This window comes from Podarcis raffonei, chromosome Z (assembly GCF_027172205.1).
Source record: "Podarcis raffonei isolate rPodRaf1 chromosome Z, rPodRaf1.pri, whole genome shotgun sequence".
Classification (NCBI taxonomy): Eukaryota; Metazoa; Chordata; class Lepidosauria; order Squamata; family Lacertidae; genus Podarcis; species Podarcis raffonei.
Genome location: NC_070621.1, coordinates 17,186,328 through 17,197,826, shown reverse-complemented (window position 1 = coordinate 17,197,826; position 11,499 = coordinate 17,186,328). Strand labels below are relative to the sequence as shown.

Genomic DNA, 11,499 nt, shown 5'->3' with positions numbered 1-11,499 from the left:
CCCTTCTTCATGTGCCTCCTCCACAAGAGGTCAGAGGGTGGCAAGTTGAGATCGGGCCTTTTCTGCAGTGGCTCCCTGTTTGTGGAATGCTCTTCCCGGGGAGGCTCACCTGGAGCCTTCATTATATACTTTCAGGTGTCAGGTGAAAATGTTCCTCTTCAACCAGGCCTTAGGCTGATTAACATCCCATATATCTTATATAAACAGGATATCGCAGGAGGTATGCAAAGATTCACAATGTGACAGAGAAGTTGCCATGTCTTAAAAAGCCCACTGACCACAGCCCCTTCCTTCTGATTCAATACTGCCACGCACAACCTTCAACATATAGCAAAGGGACTATGAGAAGGTCTTGGAACACAGGTGGTCTTTTTGTCACTCCCTCCTATTAAAGGTCATGGCTCAGGAAGAGAGAGGAAAATACTGGAAGTAAACCACTGGCTGCACAGGTGGTATCAGGGGTGCCAACTTGAATAAAATATTGGGGGAGCCCAGGTAAGCACTGCCCTGCATAATTGATCACTTGACATGGTACATGCACACCATTTGAATGGCAATACCTATCAACTGAGGGGGGGCTGGCCCCCTCAAATATTTTATGGGGGCAAAGCCCCCTCAGCCCCTAGGAGTTGGTTCTTATAGGTAGTGTCAGTAACAAATTGGATAACAAATTGGAGAACTGGGCCAAAACTAACAACATGAACTTCTAAGGTTTTACACTTAGCCAGGAAGAACCAGCTGTACAAATATAAAGTGGGGAACATGTGAAAGGGATCCAGGGGTCTTAGTAGACCACAAGCTTATTATGAGTCAATAGTGTGATACAGGGGGGGGGGAGAGAAACCTAGGGGGATTCTAGGCTTCATCAACAGATGTGTACTGTCCAGATGAAAGGCAGTAATAGTACTGCTCTATTCTGCCTTGGTCAGGCCACACCTGGAGTCCTGTGTCCAGTTCTGGGCACCACAATTTAAGAAGGATATTGATAAGCTGCAGCCAAGATGATAAAGGGTGTGGAAACCAAGCCTTATGAGGAACAGTTGATGGAGTTGGCTATGTTTAGCCTGGAGAAGAGAAGATTGAGAGGAGATATGACAGGCACCTTCAAATCCCTAAAGGGCTGTCACATGGAAGATGGGGCAAGCTTCTTTTTCCTGCCTAACTTCTTTAAGTGAATTCAAATCTTCAGGACCTAATAAGCTGCATCGAAGGGTAGTAAAGGATGCAATCTCACAGGGCCTCTGTCTATAATTTTTGAGAATTATTGGAGAACAGGTGAGATCCCTGCAGACTTTGTTGGGCGAATGTAGTCCCCATCTTCAAAAGGGAGGAGGAGAAAACCCAGGTAACTACCAACCGGTTAGTTCGATGTTTCTAAGCAGAGGTTGGAGGGCCATCTATGATGGATGCATTAGTTGAGATTCCTGCATTGCATGAGGTTGGATTAGATGACCCTCAAGGTCCCTTCCAACTCTACAATTCTGTGATTCTATATAAATGGGGAATGGGGAAAATGTGCTACTCTGCATTTATATTTAGCCTATCTGCAGGCCCTGTCAGTTTTCCTTGATTACTGGGCTCTGGGAAGGAGGTGCAGGAGCTCAGACAGAACCCAGGGGCCAGTAAGGAAGGCAATGTCACAAGAGGGTTCTGGGAGTGTTCAAGGGCCCTCCTGCAACCTTCCCTGCTCCTCACTGGGAGGTGGCAGTTCTGGGGGGATCCTGACTTTGCATGATTTTGCCTTTGTGTGCAGACCCCTAAAACTGAATCCTTGTGTAAATAGCACACCAACTATACATGCATTGTATCAGAGGAAATGGCTTTGCGAAGTAAATGTGCATGTTAGGCAAAATTGCACAACGAAGACTTTATGAGAAGTTTGCACTAAAATGCTGGTGAGTTTCCATGAGGACTTTTTTATTTAAAAAAAAAATGCAGGCTAATGTGAAAGTGTGGGGAACTGAATTTAAGACTCGGGAAATGAGTAACCAATCTCTGTTGCCTGTGGACTGCTTACGCTAAATTGACAGATTCACCCCAAACTGATGGATTCACCTGAAATAGATAGATTTGCCCATCCCTGCTGCCTCTGGGGTGCTTCAGACACAATACTAACTGCTAGGGCCCTCAAGCTGATGTTTTCATTATCTCTCCATTTTATTTAAGCTAGGGGTGTCCAGTGTCTGTTGTCTCAGGGGAACAATTTCCTCTCCAGACTGCAGGCCAAGACCTTGGGCAGGAGCAGTCAGATCCATACCAAACACTGGCAAAGCTCAGCAGTATGAACTTTGCCGTAATGATACCTACCACCAGGTGTTCACCATTCCACGATGCATTTTTTAAAAAAAGAAGCCTGTAAAAATATGACAGAGCCAATAAAATTTGAAGACAGATTTAAAACAGGCATACATGATTACAAAGTTGGGGGATTGGCAGTATCTTCATTATAGGAGTGAAAAGTCTCAGTGGGACCTAGGTTTCTTCAGCATGCAAAGCAGATGATCTGCTACTGAACAAGGCTAGGGCCAGTTATCTCCCATGAACTGTGTGAACTCAGACCCCCCAGACAGAGAAGGGATTGGAAATATGCAGCATCACATGCAGGAGCAAGTTCTTCAGTGCTGCATGAAGAAGAACTTCCTATTATTTGTCTTGAGTCTTTCAACATTCAACTTCATTAGATGCCCACCAGTTCCAGAGAGAAGTAGAAAAACTTTCTCCTATCCATTTTCTCCATGCCGTGTATCATTGCATAAGCTTCTATCATGTTGCCTTTTACTCACCTCTTTTCTAAACTAAGAAGTCCCAAGCACTGCAACCTTTCCTTATAGTGGAGCCATTCCATCCCCTTGATGGTTTTGGTTGCCCTTTTCCACCTTTACAATATTCTTTTGGAGGTGACATGGTCAGAACTGGACATAGAACTCCAAATGCAGTCGCATCATAGGTTTGTAGAACTGGTATTGTGATATTGGCTGATTCATTTGCAATCCCTTTCCTAAGGTTCCTGATGAAGGAAAGTCATGAAACAGAGATGAAGACACAGCAGATCTGCTGGTGCATTGGCTTTGGGCTGCGCAACAGAGTTTTCCCTCCTGCCCCTCATATGCCCCTCACATCTCCCAACCCTCAGAGCCAATTTGAGGAGTGTGTCGGGGGCTTGTGGGGTGAGGAGGGGGAGGAGGGCACTATCATACAAACTGAAACCCTAGCACTAGTACATCGACTTGTCTGGGTACCACCTGTACTTGTACCACACTGCTGAGAGCTGGGTGGGTGCGTATGTGTGTGCTATAACATTCCTGATCTGGAAAGACAGGGAAACTAATCCTTATGAAAATTCAGCAGCATTTTTGTGATTTTCTTCAGATGTGCATCATTGTAGACAATTTTGCCTATTGTGCACATTTTTGCAAAACAATTTCCCCTCACACAATGCATTCTAATACTATTTTCACTAATGTGTTCATTTTTAATGCACACCTTCACCCCAGTATATGCATTTTTGTACACATTACTCGGCTGGAGAACTGCATTGCAAAATTCGGAGAAGCATGAATTTTGATGGATGACTGGGTTTGGGTTTGTGCGTTGTTTTGGAAAGTGTAAATCCCTACCCCACACCATATCCCTACATCCCACAAACATAATAAAACATTTTGTTTTTGAGTTTGAGTTTTAAATCTATTTCAGACATTGGCTGGAACAAGCTAGCTGATGAGCAAAACAGGCCAATAAGCCCTGATGGCGTCTGCTGAACAAGCAGCTGTGTGTCTCTGAGTATTCTGAATATACAGTGTTTCTTATAACTGTAAGAAATCCCAGGGGCCACAGAATGGCACAAGGCTTGTGCATCAGCTGTTCAAGCTTCTGATTTGCTATCCAGAATAGGACCTTGAGCATCACCCTGTAGAGATATCTGTTGCTGGACACCCTAGTCCATGGGTAGCCAACATAGTGCCCTCCAGATGTTTGTTTCTAAAAAAAAGTTTTTTTAAAAAACAACAAAGCAGTTAGCAACAATGATATATAAAAATTCACCATGAAATTTAAAATCAGAAATCAGCTAGCTGCCATGGAAATATGTCTTCTTAATTGCCTGCACAGACCAAGAGGAATATAAAAGTTTTCAGTGGGAGTTGGCACAGAAGGGACTTGCTGGATCTCTATCTGCAAAGGATTCCACAGGACTGGGCCAATGACACAAAAGGCTCGGCTTCTTGTTGTCAAATGAGCCTTGCCCAATTGGGGAATGACCAGTGATGTTCCTGCAAATGATCTCAGTGACTGAGCTGGACATAAGAGTTTATGACATCCCTGAGGTACCCTGGACCTAAGTTGCTCAGAGCTTTATGTAGACCAGTACAGTGCTGCTGTGCCACAACTCCCATAATTCCTGAGTACTGGCTATGCTAGTTGGGGTTGGTGGGAGTTCAACATCTGGAAGGCACCTGGTTGGCTACTCAAACTATAATCAGATATCTTGCATCTTGGTATAGGTGAGATGCAGAGGCCCCTCTTCGACACCTCCCTTTCCATGGAGGCGCAGATTGCAGCTATAACAAAGGCGGCATTTTTTCATCTCCGCCAAGCTAAGCAGTTGGCTCCTTACCTCTCTCGCCCTGACCTAGCCACTGTGATCCACGCGACGGTCACCTCCAGACTGGATTATTGTAACTCACTCTACGTGGGGCTGCCCTTGAGACTGACCCAGAAACTGCAGCGGGTGCAGAATGCCACGGCGAGAGTCCTTACGGGGTCCTCGCTGCGAGATCACATTCACCCGGTGCTATACCAGCTGCACTGGCTCCTGGTGGAGTACAGGATCAGGTTTAAGGTGCTGGTTTTAACCTTTAAAGCCCTATACGGCCTAGGACCCTCATACCTACGGGACCACCTCTCCTGGTATGTCCCACAGAGGAACTTATGGTCTTCAAATAAAAACATCTTGAAGATCCCAGGCCACAGAGAGGTTAGGCTGGCATCAACTAGAGCCCGGGCTTTTTCGGCTGTGGCTCCGATCTGGTGAAATGCTCTGTCACAAGAGACTAGGGCGCTGTGGGACTTGACATCTTTCTGCAAGGCCTGCAAGACAGAGCTGTTCCACCAGGCCTTTGGTCAGGGCACAGCCTGACTCCCTCCTTTGGCAGTCTTCACAGAATCTCTAGCCCAATGGTTGCCATCAATTTGATTTGAATTAATTTTAAAATGAATGATTTTAGAATGTTGTACTATTTTATTGTTGTTAGTCGCCCTGAGCCCGGCTTCGGCAGGGGAGGGCGGGATATACATAAAATTTATTATTATTATTATTATTATTATTATTATTATTATTATTATTCCCAACAATGAGTCAACATCCCATGACCTTGTCACCCCTTACATCTCCTTTGGATGCTTCTGTTTCATGTAAAGCTGGGACTGAAAAGCTACTGTCCTCCTCCAACAACTCCCAACATCTTTTAGCACTGTGTGAAGAAGTCCTTTCTTTTATCTGCCCTGCATTGCAGAGGGTTGGACTAGATGACCCTCAGGATCCTTTCCAACTCTACAATTCTATCATTCCAACCTTCAGCTTCATTGGATGGCCACGAGCTCTAGTGTTTGGGAAGAAAACTTTTTCCTTTTTCCACTTTCTCCATGCCATGCATGGAGCTTTATAAGTGTCTATCATGTCGCCTCTCACTCAGTTCAGAGATGCTGCAACCTTTCCACACAGGTGAGTAGCACCCCAGGGTCTTGATGTGGTTGAGGTTTCTCCACCTGCAGAAACCAGCCGCACAATTTCTCTCATCTAGTTTGGCCTTAGTCGCACACTGGTCTCTCCTCAAATTTTGGCCTTAAGAAGCAGAACCCTGGAGCAGCAAGCTAAGCAGCTGTGTAAGAGCAGACTTGCTTCCAAATCACATTATTGCATCTCTCTCCCATCTTTCCCTCTAAAGCAGGGGTCGGCAACCTAAGGCCCTGGGCCATAAGCGGCCCACTTGGGTCATTTTTAACCGGCCCACAAGTTGCCCCCAAACCGAGCCGCCCACTCGGCGAGTCTCCACACGCTGTGCTAAACTGGCGTTAAACCGGCGCAGGGCTGGGACTCACTTCTGCTGCACTGGAAATTGCGTCTGCGCATGCGCAGATGCCGAAAATTGCATCCTCGCAGGCGCAGGTGCTGGAAATCACGTCTGTGCAGACGCGAAAATCTGGCCCACAGAGGGATCTCCGCTGGAGTGAACTGGCCCAAGCAAGGTAAACCTTGCCAACACCTGCTCTAAAGAGCTCAAGGTAATGGACATGGTCCTTCTTCTCCAAGATTATTGGGGCCAGGGGACTCCCTGCCCCTGGTGCATCCTGGAATAACATCCCCTGCCCCAAGGACTAACATTCATTCCTACACCACAAGGTAAAATTCTCATGGGTAGAACTATTGCAAGGAAAGCAGATCTTTCTCTCTTGGCCCCTGTGATACGTAGACCCACACCAACATGGAGAGCCTGTGTGGTGTAGTGGTTAGAGTGTCAGACGAGGAACTGGGAGATCAGGGTTCAAATCCCCCAACTCAGTCATAAAGCTCACTGGGAAAACTTGGGCCAGTTGTTGCCTCTCAGCCTGTAACCTACCTCACAGAGTTGCTGTGGGGATTAAAGGAGGAGAGGGGAAACTCATGGACACCACCTTGAGCTCCTTAGAAGAAAAGGTGGGCTATAAATGCAATAATAAATAATGGTTTGGGGGTACAGGAGAGTATAATTAGGATTGGGATTGGACATATCCCCAAAGAAGATCCATATAATAGGAAGAGGGGAGAAATCCGTTCTGCAAAACTCAGCTGCACTTCCAAAACCAATACACAAACTGTAATAATAATATTAAAAACAGCAACCATTTACTTGCCTTTCATTCCAAGGTCCCAAAGCAAGGTACAACATTAAAACCCAAATGCATCCACCCCACAGAATTCAGTTTTCACTGTTTTGATTTAGCTCACCAACCCAAAAATGCATGTCACTCCCTGCAAAAAGCAGCATATATCTAGGAAAATTTCATATAAATATGTACACATTAGTGAAAATACAATGAAAAGCATTGTATCAAGGGAAATTTCTTGCAAAACCATGGAGGGTAATTTTTTTCTATGTTTCACTCAGATGAGACCCACTGAAATTAACAGACCTGAGTTAGCCACACCTATTCGTTTCAACAGCTCTGCTATGAGTGTCAGGAACACTGGATACATTAATGCTGCAGCACTAAAACTGCTAGCACATTTAGAAAGCAAAGCAGGGTCTGTACGGTTTCTAATTGGATGGGGAACGTCAAGTTGAGATTCCTACATTGTAGGGGGTTGGACTAGATGACCCTTGGGATCCCTTCCTGCTATATAATTATAAGATTCCATGAAAAATGTGTGGATGAAGAGAATGGCGCATGAAAATTCATACGAAGCTTCCTGCAAAAAAAATATACATAAAACTGCAATGTTTTATGTGTTCAGTGTTTATTTTCTTTCAGTTTTAAAGACTTCACTGGGTGGTCAGAACATTTTACAAACAGCTAAACAAATAACCAAGTGGTAACTTGCAGTTACAGATCTGTAATCCCTGGTTAGAGATTACTTTGGAGCATCAAAAAAGGTGCAATCCGAGATCAGTCAAGGAAATATGAATATCATTTTTGCAGCAGCAAATGTGGGGTGGATTTAGGATTGTAAAAAAGAGCAAAAATTGACATACCCAGCTATCCTTGACATGCATCCTTAACCAGTGGCGTAGCGTGGGTTGTCAGCACCCGGGGCAAGGCAAGTAATTTGCGCCCCCTAACCCGTGGATTTGCACCCCCTAACCCGTGGATTTGCGCCCCCTAACCCTAACCCCCAGATGTTGCGCCCGGTGCGGCCGGCCCCCCCTGCACCCTCCACGCTACGCCACTGTCCTTAACACACCCCTTTGATTTTTTTTTAATATTACTATTATTTTTAATTATCCTCTTCCCTATGATTTATTTTATATTTCTTTCCAGGTGCTCAAAATAGCAAGCACTCTCCCTGCCCCGACCCACCTCCCCATCCTGCAACTGCTGGTCTCTTTCTCTCGCTCTTTCTCTCTCTCCCTCTCTCTCCCTTCATATATATAAACACACATATGTGATCTGGATTTCCTTAAAAAGCTTGTTCAGAAGATAACCTGTTGGGGGCAACCCTGGTACCCGATGCACGCACTGGGTCTTCCTTCTCTCCTTCCCTTCTCCTTACCCTCTCCTTTGTCTCATGCCCTGTCACTCTCAAATCCACCCTGCCAGCCGCGGCCCCTCCGCTGTCAAGTTCCTGCGCCATCCGGAGGGACTCGAATTTCTGGTTGCTCAAAGATGCCAGCTCCTACTATTCAACTTTGCCACCCCTCCCTACACACACACACACAGCGCAAAGAGCTCCGGTAACCATAGAAACAGACACCAATCGAAGGGATTCCTTTGCAAAAAAGAAAAATAAAACAAATTAGAAGGTGTTGCAGCGAATAAAAACGTAGACAGACTCAAAGACAGGTAAGGAAGGGGGGGACTTCTTTATTTTGGCCATTCAACAGCTCTCCCCCCCCAACACACAAAATGTAAAGGTAAACAAACAAAGGAACTTTCTTCCCCCCACCCAGGGACACAGAGCAGAAAGATGGAACCAGGATTACATCCTGGTACATAAATGTCTACTTTTGAGCAAGCACCAGACTAGGACCTGGAAGAGACCAGGGTTTGAATCCCCACACAGCTCTGAGGCTCACTCAGTGTGTTCTTGGACCAAGCAAGGTCTCAGCCTAGCCTACTTCACAGGGTGGTTGTGAGGATAACATGAAGAGTGGGAGAAGTAATGTACTGTATATCAGCCTGGACCTTTTTGTAGAAAAATGTGGGAAATAAATGCAACAAATAATTTGTGGGGAGGAGAATCAGGGGTGCCCAGTGAGGTTCATATGAGGTTCATGGGGTGAGTTGAACCAGGTTCTTCTCAGTCCTAGTCCAGCACTCTAACCACTGCCCATTACTGTGTTTTGACTAACATTAAACCTGAAGAAGAGATCGGCCAAACTCAAAAGGCTTCTCAATACTTTGTGACATTTTGGGAGGTCCCCAAAAGGTATGTTTCTGTCTATGAAATATATAAAGCCCTTCAGATCTTGGGACCAGTTTACCTGTGAGATATCACCTATCCCCATCCACGCCTACTTGACTGATCTGTGGAACTGTCACAATCACAGGTGCCATATCAATACTCATTCCACATTTGTAAGAAGTCAATCATTTAGTGTGGCAGAACACTCACACTTTGGAACTCCCTGCCTAGTGACACCAGGCAGGCCCCTTCATTGTACTCTCTTTGGTGCATGCTAAAAGCATTTTTGTTTAGGCAACCCTATCCAGATACATGGAATGTTGATATTTAATCTGGTGTTTATTTTAATTGTTTTTTGACAATAGGGGCCCCATCTAGTCCAGCATCCTGTTATCACAGTGGTCAACCAGATGTCATTTATGGGAAGCACACAAGCAGGATCTGAGTTCAACAGCACTCTAGTTGTGTTTCCCACCAGGGTCGGCCTCCCCATGAGGCGGACTGAGGCTGCTGCCTGAGGAAGTGGAATCTCACAGGGCAGCGCCTACTGTATCAATTACATTTCTATGGTCTGAGTCTGCCTTTCAGCAAATACAGCTCTATGGTCTTAACCCATTTCATATGTTAACTTACACTGTTCTTGGAAGTTATGTTTTATCTGCTAAATCTCCCCGCTGATCTTGTTGGAAGCCAACACAGCTGCACAACCCCAATAAGCAAGCCTTTGATGGAGGAGAGGCTGTACCTTCCTGTTTTGCCTCAGGTGGCAAAATGGGACTTGTCACCCCTGTTTACCACCATCTGGTATTTAGAGGTAGACTCCCCTTGGGTATGGAGGTTCTACTGTCACAGTAGATCTCCATATGGAGAACCCTGTTGGGATGGACCAAAGGCCCATCAAGTCCAGCACCGTGTTATCCCAGTGGTCAATGAGATGCCCCATTGGGAAGATCTTAGCCCAAAGCCCTAAACAGCTATGGAGCATGTTACCTGAAATATGGGGCTTTTGATGATGCGCCTCTTTACACAGGTATTCCCTGGATCTCTTCACCTAAATATCCTGCTTTAATTGCTGTGGGATTTTAATGAGGTTGTTTCATAGTCTATTTTAATTATGCATACATTTATTTTAATGATTGAATGGAATTGTTGTATTATGAGCGTGTATAAGTTAACATTCTTCACTTTCTAAATCTTTCTTGCCCCAAGGGCAGGGCCGTCTTTGCCCGGGGGTGCAAGGTGTGCAGGGCATCTGGGCGCTGAATTCTGGGGTGCCAGGTGCCCACCGCTGAAGCCGCCTAATCTTTTAACTATCTACCTGTTATGAAATAATAAATAATTTTGATCAAGCTAGAAAAACAAAATACATATATACCTAGGTATTACCAAAATGTATACCTACTGTCTCACTAAAGAACTTTTGACTTTGTGCGCTCATTTACCAAAGACGCACCGTCCCAGTGGCGGCACTTGTCATTCACAATGGCGGCGTTTGTCAGACTCAACGACGACGCTTGTCATTCACAACAGCGCCATGCACACGAAATTAACTCTTACATCAAAATATTATGTGTAAGTGTGGTGTCTGACATAAGCATAATAAAAGTTAATTTGTGGGCTAAACTAAATTGGGGGGGCGCTGGGCAGATCTTTGCACCCTGGCAGCGCATATGCTAAAGACAGCACTGCCCAAGGGCCATATTCCATTCTCAACCAGAATCCAGAGGCCACATGATAGTAGTGGGTGAGGCCAGAGGCAAAAGCAGGCAGACCAATGGATATAAGTTTCACCTTTGCACAGCAAACTATTTTTTTGCACTTGCTCATGTGGCCCTCTCCATCTAAACTAGGAAGAGGCATGATCAGAGTTCAAGGGCACATTTATTTAATTATTGCATTTATAGATGATACACATGGTTTGCACCCCATCCTCATTTAATCCCTAGAACAACCCTGTGAGGTAGGTTAGGCTGAGAGGCAGTGACTGGCCCAAGGTCACCTCCTAGGGAGAGCTTCATAGCCAAGCAGGGATTTGAAACGGGTCTCTCCCTGGTCCTACTCTGCTGTTCTCACCACTACACCACATCAAGCCAGGCCAAAACATTTTGCATAAAAAGGAGACCCAGCTCAACTTGTGGTGTAGTGGTACAAGTGCATGACTAGGACATGGGAGACTAGGGTTCAAATCCCCCGCTTGGCCATGAAGCTAACGGTGCGAGCTTGGGCCAGTCTCAGCCTAACCTAACTCACAAGATTGCTGTGATGATTAATTGTGGGGGAGAACCATTAATACCACCTTGAGCTCCTTGGATAAAAAAGTGGGATGGAAATACAATAAACAAACATTTAAAAACAAGATTTTCAAGGCAGAAGTAGATATCCCTGACCCTGCTTTAGAAAAC

The 11,499-nt window shown here is 45.3% G+C and overlaps 1 long non-coding RNA gene across 1 annotated transcript; it reads right to left on the bottom strand.

The window, feature by feature from the left end:
* Positions 1 to 2,376: 2,376 nt before the first annotated feature.
* Positions 2,377 to 8,374, bottom strand: LOC128406797 (uncharacterized). Its single transcript, XR_008328632.1, has 2 exons — positions 8,246 to 8,374; positions 2,377 to 3,007 (listed from the first exon to the last, which is right to left on the bottom strand). It is a non-coding gene; the product is annotated as an uncharacterized LOC128406797 (long non-coding RNA).
* Positions 8,375 to 11,499: the final 3,125 nt, after the last annotated feature.